The sequence below is a fragment of the Notothenia rossii genome (genome assembly GCF_949606895.1).
Source record: "Notothenia rossii genome assembly, chromosome: 9".
NCBI classification, from domain to species: Eukaryota; Metazoa; Chordata; class Actinopteri; order Perciformes; family Nototheniidae; genus Notothenia; species Notothenia rossii.
Window position 1 is genome coordinate 59,208,356 of NC_136907.1, and position 8,725 is coordinate 59,217,080.

An 8,725-nucleotide genomic window follows, 5' to 3' on the forward strand; every position below is an offset into this window, starting at 1 on the left:
AGTCCTCTTCAGGCTTGGTTGAATCTGGCTTAATCCTAATAACATTCTGGTTTCCTTAAACCAGTGTTTAAATTGCCAAAGAAATACATTACAATACATGTTTACCTTAGGTTTATTATGGAGAAGGTAAAAAGACTTCTGAAATAACTTTTAAACCATCAGTAGATTATTTCTAGGTGTAGCTGCAATTTTCTCATTTTGGATTCTGTTTAAAGATTTGTTTACAGTTCAATTGATGTGGTAAGGAAAGGTCTTTTATATATTAAGGCACAGCATTAAACATGCTGATATTGCTCTCATATATTGTCAACCTGATGTATAAATCTGAGCCAATACTATTGTCGGCCCAAGACTGGAAAAAAGCAACAAAACACTTTAAAAGCACGATAATCCCACAAACAAGTAACAGAGCTATTAGGATTTATTTGTGTCAGTAAAAACAATAAATCTAATTTTAGTTATAAAGATTGATAGAAACATCTTGGCATCAATATAACAGTCAGAAAACAGTTCAGAGTGTCAGCACAAGGTGGCAGGAGCGAGCTGGTTATAAGTAACCCCTCGTCACTTGTAACCCTCCACAGGAAGTGAACACATGAGTGTGTAAGATATTGATTGGTTTTCTAATAATCTTCATCTACTGAAATCCATTTACCAGTAATGTGATAGTATCCATTGTGATGTGGTGATAGCCGGTCAGTTTAACATATCAAACTGCATGTTAGGTCTCCTTACTGCTCCAGACCTTTAGGTGGGGTAGGTAATTTTGGAGAAACCAGCTCGAGTGCGCTAGAATTTGAATTTACACAGCCGGAAAAAATCTGCCACTTCCTTACAGAGCCCCTCCTCCAACACACACGAACATGACCAATGAGGGCACGAGATAAGTTTGTGCACAGATGGAAGGCTGACAGGCAGGTCGGCCATCCAGTTATTTTAGCCGGGCCGGCTAAAATGATTGGTCGTGCTTTTTACAGTAGTACGGCTTCCACAGATGACATTTTTTTATGGATTTTTTGTCAAAGCACTTCAGATATTCATTGCTATCGGGACGTTTAGAGCATTCCATGGAATATAACACAAAGTGTATATCGAGCCGGTTCCTCAAACTTACCTACCCCACCTTTAATGTACAAAGTTCACCTAATTGAAGTAAATGAGGACTCTGTTCGTTCATTTGATTGCACTTTTTTTAATTCTACAGTTACTTTAAAGACAAAGGGGACTACATCAGAGGAGAACCCAAAGATCTTAGGTGGCCGTCTGCGAGTTTCACTCCTCCTCTAGCCCTTTCTGTGATGAAGAATGATAAGAGAGTAGACAAAGAGAGATTAGTGACGGAGGACCAACAAGACTCAACATCAAGTCTTACTGAAAGTAACTTGGCTAAAGATAGTGGTGACAAGTAAGTGGTACTGACAGTGATGTATTTCAACACGATTTCAACAATATTTAGAATGTTAAGAAAATGTGCCTTTAAAAAAGATCGACAACAAAGTCGGTGAGTGTGCAAACAACGCCAAACCATTAGCCTGTTCCACACAGCGTAAGGGCCTTTTACACTATCAAACTATCACTTTATATATGGTATGGTCAAATCACCAAAACAAACGTAACATTTGCAGAAAATATATATATTTTTTAAAAGAATAACCGTTTCGATCCTTTTGTAGTTGTAGTTAGCATTAATGTCATGGTGCCTTTTGTGTAACAACATTGACATGAACACTAACCCAATAAATTGCACTCATTTAAACTAATAAAATAAAATATACTAAAAACATAAAAATAAAATTGATATTTAAAAGTCTGGTCTGATTTGTTCACTACCATTGGAAATGATTTACCGTACATATATAACATTAAATACTGATTTTGTTTAAAATAAAACAAGGCTTGAATGGATTACATAGAAATGGTTACCAGGGTGAAAAATACTGTGTATATTTTAATGAAGTGAAGAGAAGCTTCTTACCTTGGAGCCTACATCGCGGCTCTTGACACGCAGCTTGTTGACCTGAGACTCAGCAATGTCAGCTCTCTCCTCAGCCTCATCCATCTCGTGCTGCAGTTTACGGAACTTGCCCAGATGAGTATTGGCCACCTCTTCCTACAAGATTCAACGAAACACAGGGCCCATTATTACTACCAGAGGCATTCAACCTGGGGAAATGTAACTTAAGGCCATAACCAGTCTCTTTGTGTAGTTAATTCAACATTGGTTTGTAGTTTCCATATTGGTCCAAGTCAAGTCACAATTAAGACTGATATATTTCATGACCTTAACATAAACATATTCAATGAACTCTCTCTATCTTCTATGATGCCTTCAAAAGTTTGTTTGAATCCCCAATTTACATTTTGCCAAGGTAAGTCAATTTGAATCCTTAATGACACGTAGTGTAGATCGTGATCACATAGCACAGATTAGAGAAAGCTTTTCCCACACTTACAGCCTCCTCTGAAGCTCTCTTGTAGGCTTTGACTTTCAGTTGCAGTTTGTCAACCAGATCCTGCAGACGCGCCATATTTTTGCGGTCTTCCTCAGTCTATGTGAAACAATGGAATAAGAAAGAAAAGTGATTACTCTTTCTAAAGCATCTTGTTTTTTACAACAACATTATGAAAAAGAAGGTGATTATTAGTGAAGAATGTTCAGAATATTTTATATACATTTTGAAGCAATGAAAGTACACACACATTTGCTTTTTGTATAGGTCATGGTAATATGCACATAAAAAAAAATCACCTGGTATGTGAGCTCTTTGATGCGTCTCTCATATTTACGGACCCCCTTCACTGCGTCACTGCTCTTCTTCTGCTCAGACTCCACCTCACTCTCCAGCTCCCTCACCTGAAAACATCAGGAACTTATTTATTTGGAATTCCATTGGCTGCACAAGCAGCAAAGCCACACTAATCCATTTTTTTCAACATTGAATCTCAGTTTTAATTCCATGGCATCGTAACATCATAAAGCCCTGATAAACCCACTGTAAACAGTCTTCCCAAAATCAAACAGAAGATTAGCATTAGAAGTTAGCAAGTACCTGATGGAGGAATTTGATAATTGTTGTTTAAAACAGTATACTGTAGGTTTACAAATATGCATTTAATGTTTGTCCTACAAAGGTATTTATGAAAGTATTTGTATACTGGCAAATTTCTCTTACCCTGGCCTCAAGCTTCTGCAGCTGCTTCTTGCCTCCCTTCATAGCGATCTGTTCAGCTTCATCCAGACGGTGCTGCAGGTCTTTGATGGTTTGCTCCATGTTCTTCTTCATGCGCTCCAGGTGAGAGCTGGTGTCCTGCTCTTTCTTCAGCTCCTCTGCCATCATGGCAGCATCAGTGATGGCTTTCTTAGCCTTTTCCTCGGCATTTCTGCACTCCTGCACTGCTTCCTCCACTTCAGTCTGAAGCTGGGATGCGTCAACCTCAAGTTTTTTCTTCTGGTTTATCAGGCCAGTGTTCTACATTTTTTTGAGGATGTGAGATGAGAACATATTTGTAAAGTAAAGCTTTTATGTTTTTTTCTACAACAAAAAAGTAAACTAACCGAGGATGTTGCAATAAATAATTAGGACTCACCTGTGAGTGCAGTAGCTGCACACGTTCACTAACATCCAGCAGCTCTTGCTCAGCAAGTTTGCGTCCTCTTTCAGTTTGCTCCAGAGCAGACCTGAGTTCCTCAAGTTCAGCCTGAAGCAGGTTGTTGCGTCTCTCAATAATGGTATTGTTCTCCTTAAGATCTTCATTGGATCGAAGAGAGTCATCAAGCTGGATTTGGGCGTCCTTAACGGGATGATATCAACCAGATCAATGTTCAGTAAATAGTTCAATTGAATGGAAAACATCTGAAGAAAGTGAGCCTTTCCTAGTTTACCTTCAGATGTGCATGGACAGATTTAAGCTGTTTCTGAGCCTCAGCAGCCTGCCTGTTTGCCTGGCTCAGCTGGATCTCCATCTCATTCAGGTCTCCCTCCATCTTCTTCTTCAAACGGAGAGCCTCGTTCCTGCTGCGACACTCAGCTTCAAGAGAGCTCTGCAGGGTGTCAATGGTCCTCTGCAGGTTCCTCTTGCACTGCTCCATCTCCTCGTCTTTCTCAGCTAGTTTGCGTTCAATTTCAGCTTTAATTTGATTGAACTCGAGCTGGGCTCTTAGAATCTTCCCCTCTTCATGCTCCAGAGAGGCCTTACAGACAGAAGATTACAGAGTTATAGATACATTACAGTAGAGGGTTTTACTTTAAATGTTTCATTATGAGGGCCAGTACCTCCGCTTCCTCGAGAGCAGACTGGATCTCCATTTTCTCCTGTTCCAGTTGTTTCCTTAATTTCTCCACTTCATGCATGTTCTTTCCGCTCTCACCAAGTTGCTCAGTGAGGTCAGAAATTTCCTCTGTGGAATGTCAAGCAGTGTGATTAAAGTGGCTTTCCAAAAAAAGTTTATGAAATGTTTACGTCCACGTTAACTTCGTCAAAAGTCTTGGCAGTCGATCTTACCCTGTAAGTTCTTGTTCTCTCTCTTCATGGTCTCCAGATGATCCACAGACTCCTCATAGGAGTTCTTCAGTTTGAAGAGTTCAGTGCTCAAAGACCTGGCCTCTTTCTGAGAGCTCTCCAGCTCACACTGAGACTCTTCATACTTTTGCTTCCATTCAGACAGGACCTACAGATACATGTATATGTGCCAGATGATTGGAGAAAGGAAATGTTTTGGGAGTTTGTATTGAATCAAACAAATTCTCTTAATATTGAAAATGGCAATCCAAGGCGGACAATATATATATCTCACACTACCCTTGACAAAATGTGCTTAAGGGCTGTTGAATAGACATATTTTGACTGAAGAGACATTTCCACCCTTAATGACCAAATGACACACTTTACAGATGGCCAAAGTGGATATGGAAATTGAGGAATTTAGCCTGCTAGTTAAAATGCCAAAAGACTTTTTCTAATCGTATCTTCAACTGTTAGGGCTCCTTTTAGTAATAGTCTAACCCCCAGCTGATTTGTTAAGTTTGCTCTGTAGTGTGATCTATTTTTAAGATGTAACTGTTGTAAGCATGAAGCTGAACAATACTTTAAAAAGCAGGTTTAAAGATCAATTTAAATATAATTCATGATATTTTTGAGGGTATAAAGGCTACACTGCCAATTGATACTTTGGATGCTCACAAATACTTGGTAGTTTATACCTTGTCAAAGTTTCTTTGCTTCTTGTCCAGAGCAGCAGCAGCAGCATTAGACCTCTCAACATCCACCATGAGATCTTCAATCTCATTCTGCAGCCTGTGTTTGGTCTTCTCCAGAGAGGAACACTTAGCATTCACTGCTTCAACAGCCTCCTCAGCATCCTGCAGACGCTGAGCCAGCTTTTTCCTTTAGAAATTGATCATTCAAATATTTTAACAATCCTGGAAGTGTTTCTTTTGGATATATTATAAGTAGTACAACTAATGACTGGCTGCTCGATCGTCCAACAGACAAACTTTTTGTTCGTCTTACATTTTAGTAGGAATATAACACAAACAAAAAGCTGATCTGCTAGACGAAATAAATTGTCTCTTTAGTTACTACATATCAAATAATGAATTAGGATCTCAAAATGTCTTACTTTGCTTCCTCCAGTTCCTCGGTTCTCTGGATGGCGTCAGTTTCGTACTTAGTTCTCCACTGAGCTACCTCAGAGTTGGCCTTGGACATGCCTCGTTGTAATTCACACTTGGCCTCCTGCTCCTCCTCATACTGCTCCCTGAGCAGATCACAGTCATGTCGAGAAGACTGCACTGCATGGGCTAAAGCATTCTTTGCCTGTGGAAAAAAACCAAGATGAATGAGCAACACTGTCATGTGCTTTTGTTGAAACTTTCTGTAACCAAGGCCTGAAACGTATGTTCACCTTGGTCTCCTCTTCTAGTTGTCGCTTGAGGTCATCAATCTGCTGGGTGTAGGACATTTTGCCTCTTGTCAGTTGTGATACCAGAGAGTCCTTCTCTTCTAGCTGCCTCGTGATCTCACCTTGAATTAGCAAATGCATGTTTGTTATTGTCCAAACAAACCATGTATAGTATAGATGTTGATAGTGCAACACATCTTATCTGGTTTTCTTAGTAGACACGATTATTTTTTATTTATTTTTAACGGGAAAATTGTCTTATTATTGATCAAATACAGCAGTTAGTTATGAAGCAAACAAATATACCATTTTCTGTTTGAAGTTTAGCTTTCTGCATGTTGAAATCATTAATGCAGCGATGAGCCTCTTCATATTTGGTCTTGTATTCATTCATCTGATCTTCCACTGTCCTGCATGTCTTCTCCAGATTTGTCTACATTTAAAATAAACATTTGAAATTATACCCCAAATGTCCTCATATCTGCATGTCAACAGTATTTAGAAGTTGTGTATTAGTTTAGCAAACCTTTGTCTTCACAATGTGTTCCATATTGGAGACCACATCATCCAGCTCCAGTCTGAGCTCACTCTTCTCCTTCTCCAGTTTCTGCTTGACTCTCTGCAGGTTGTCTATCTGCTCTCCCAGATCTGCCACACTGTCAGCTTGTTTCTTCCTGAGTGTGGCAGCAGTGGCTTCATGCTGCAGAGTAGCCTCTTCAAGGTCTCTGCGGACTTTCTGGAACTCGGCCTCTCTCTTCTTGTTCATCTCAATCTGGGCAGATGTTGCTCCACCAGCTTCCTCCAGCCTCTCACTGATCTCCTCCAGCTCTCTGGCCAACTCGGCTCTCTGCTTTTCCACCTTAGCTCGAGCAGCTCGCTCTGCTTCAAGCTCTTCCTCTAGTTCTTCAATGCGAGCCTGTAAAGGCAGAACTATTAAGTTGCTGGTTCATTTCTACCAAAATAAATAAAAAAACGTAGTCATCCATTACCTGGAGCTCCTTCAGTTTCTTTTGAAGCTGAATTGTCACAGCCTGCTCATCTTCTATTTTACTGCTGAGCTGACTGATCTCAAAATCTTTCCTGTGGTGAAATGCAGAAGTATGAATTAGAAAAGCTGGTCATCCTTTCTGCAGACAAACTGTAATACTTTAGAATACTGTGTTTACTTTTTCATATGCTCTTCAAGTTGCTGCTTGTCATTTTCCAGATCCATTAGGCTCTCCTGGGTTAATTTCAAGTCTCCCTCTAGTTTCCTCTTAGCCCTTTCAAGATCCATCCGAATCTTCTTCTCTTGTTCCAGAGAACCTTCAAGCTGGACAATATCATTATAGGAAGTCAAGCAGTTATTCCCAATATGCAATATGCAAGATCTCATGAAAACGTTGAATACAAGTTTGCATTAACACAAAGCAGAATTCTTACATCATCCACTTGCTGCTCCAGCTTAGACTTGGCCTTGGTCAGAGTGTTGACTTTGTCTTCTTCACTCTGAAGATCATCCAGTGTTTGCTGATGGGCTTCCTGTAGGGCTTTCTTTTCTTTGGTCAACTTAGCAATGATGTCATCCTGACCAGCCATCTCTTCCACCAGGTTCTTTACCTGAAAAATGAATGATAAGTATTATAAAAGGGTACATGTGCTTCTTGTCTGTGCATTTAGTTTGAAGGAATAGCTGGGCCATTGTCATACCTTGTTCTCTGTGGCATGCTTTTCCTTCTCCACCTAGCCAGAGTTAACTCTAAGTCATCAATGTCTTCTTCAGCTCAGAGCACTCATCCTCCAGCTTTCCTCTTCTTAGCAGTCATTTCAGCATTCATCTCCTCCTCATCCTCCAGCCTTTCCCGTGAGCTCTTTGGCTTTTGCCTCCATCTGAATTTTGTTTTTGATCAGCCCTCACATCTTTCTTCTGCATCCGCCAAGATTATCTTGCTCCTAAATTTTAGAAATGTATGTCAAAATATCATAGGTTTGGTTTCCATATACATGATCTTTAGGATATAAATGATTATATTACACTTTTTGCATTAAAATATTAAGAAAGCTCTTGTTAAACTCACAGATTGGACATGGAGCTGCAGGTCATTCTTCTCTTGAAGCGAGAGAAACCATTTTCTCCTCAAGTTCCTTTCTACGAGCTTCAGATTTTTGCATATGCCTCCTTCAGCTTCAGGAATTCGTCCTTCATGTTGGACATTTCCTTTTCTGATTCAGCCGATCTCAACAGAGGTTTAATTTTGAAGAACAGCTTCATCCAGGGCCAATTCTTGACCCCCATGAAGGCACGGATGTTCCACTGGATCACCAAAAGTGCATCTCTGTCAAAGATAAAACAACGTTATTTCATCCACTGATACGTATAACATCATGTTGTATAATTGTTATCATTTATTTGGTTTGTGTTTTATATTCTTTATTCCTCTGACCTCCTTTCAACAATTCTCTGGAATTCCACTCTTGCCAGCATGCCTCTTGCTCTTGCCTGGATCCCAGTGATGATGAGGGACAAACGGTCATCCCTCATCTCTTCCAGTTGACCAAGAAGACCAGCCTTAAAGAACACCTTGAGGAACATGTATTGTATTACACATAAGAGCTCATGCCTTAGGAAATTGTAGCTTTAAAGCTGAATAACTGAATAACTTTGTTACTCTTAGAAATAAAAGCTGAACTTAAAGTGGACCTATTATGCTATATTGGAAAAATATATTGTAGGGCCATACCTATACAAAACAACAGATCGCTCATTATAGCCATGCCTCATACTGCTCATACCCTCTGTTGCAGCCCTGTTGCAAACAGGCAGATTCTGCTTTAAATTGGTCT

At 39.8% G+C, this 8,725-nt stretch overlaps 1 pseudogene across 1 annotated transcript in view; it reads right to left on the bottom strand.

Moving 5' to 3' along the window:
- Positions 1-508: 508 nt before the first annotated feature.
- LOC307019920 (myosin-6-like) overlaps positions 509-8,725 on the bottom strand; it is a 13,680-nt pseudogene continuing 5,463 nt past the window's right edge. Inside the window, exons 18-37 of the transcript XR_013810574.1 lie at positions 8,326-8,462; positions 7,960-8,217; positions 7,592-7,834; positions 7,325-7,501; positions 7,069-7,214; positions 6,892-6,982; positions 6,429-6,818; positions 6,209-6,335; positions 5,906-6,024; positions 5,621-5,817; positions 5,202-5,385; positions 4,504-4,669; positions 4,275-4,399; positions 3,884-4,192; positions 3,589-3,792; positions 3,174-3,470; positions 2,750-2,854; positions 2,454-2,549; positions 1,976-2,110; positions 509-1,293 (exon numbers count right to left, since the gene is read on the bottom strand). The product of XR_013810574.1 is annotated as a myosin-6-like (transcript). The remainder of the gene's footprint in view (positions 1,294-1,975; positions 2,111-2,453; positions 2,550-2,749; positions 2,855-3,173; positions 3,471-3,588; positions 3,793-3,883; positions 4,193-4,274; positions 4,400-4,503; positions 4,670-5,201; positions 5,386-5,620; positions 5,818-5,905; positions 6,025-6,208; positions 6,336-6,428; positions 6,819-6,891; positions 6,983-7,068; positions 7,215-7,324; positions 7,502-7,591; positions 7,835-7,959; positions 8,218-8,325; positions 8,463-8,725) is intronic.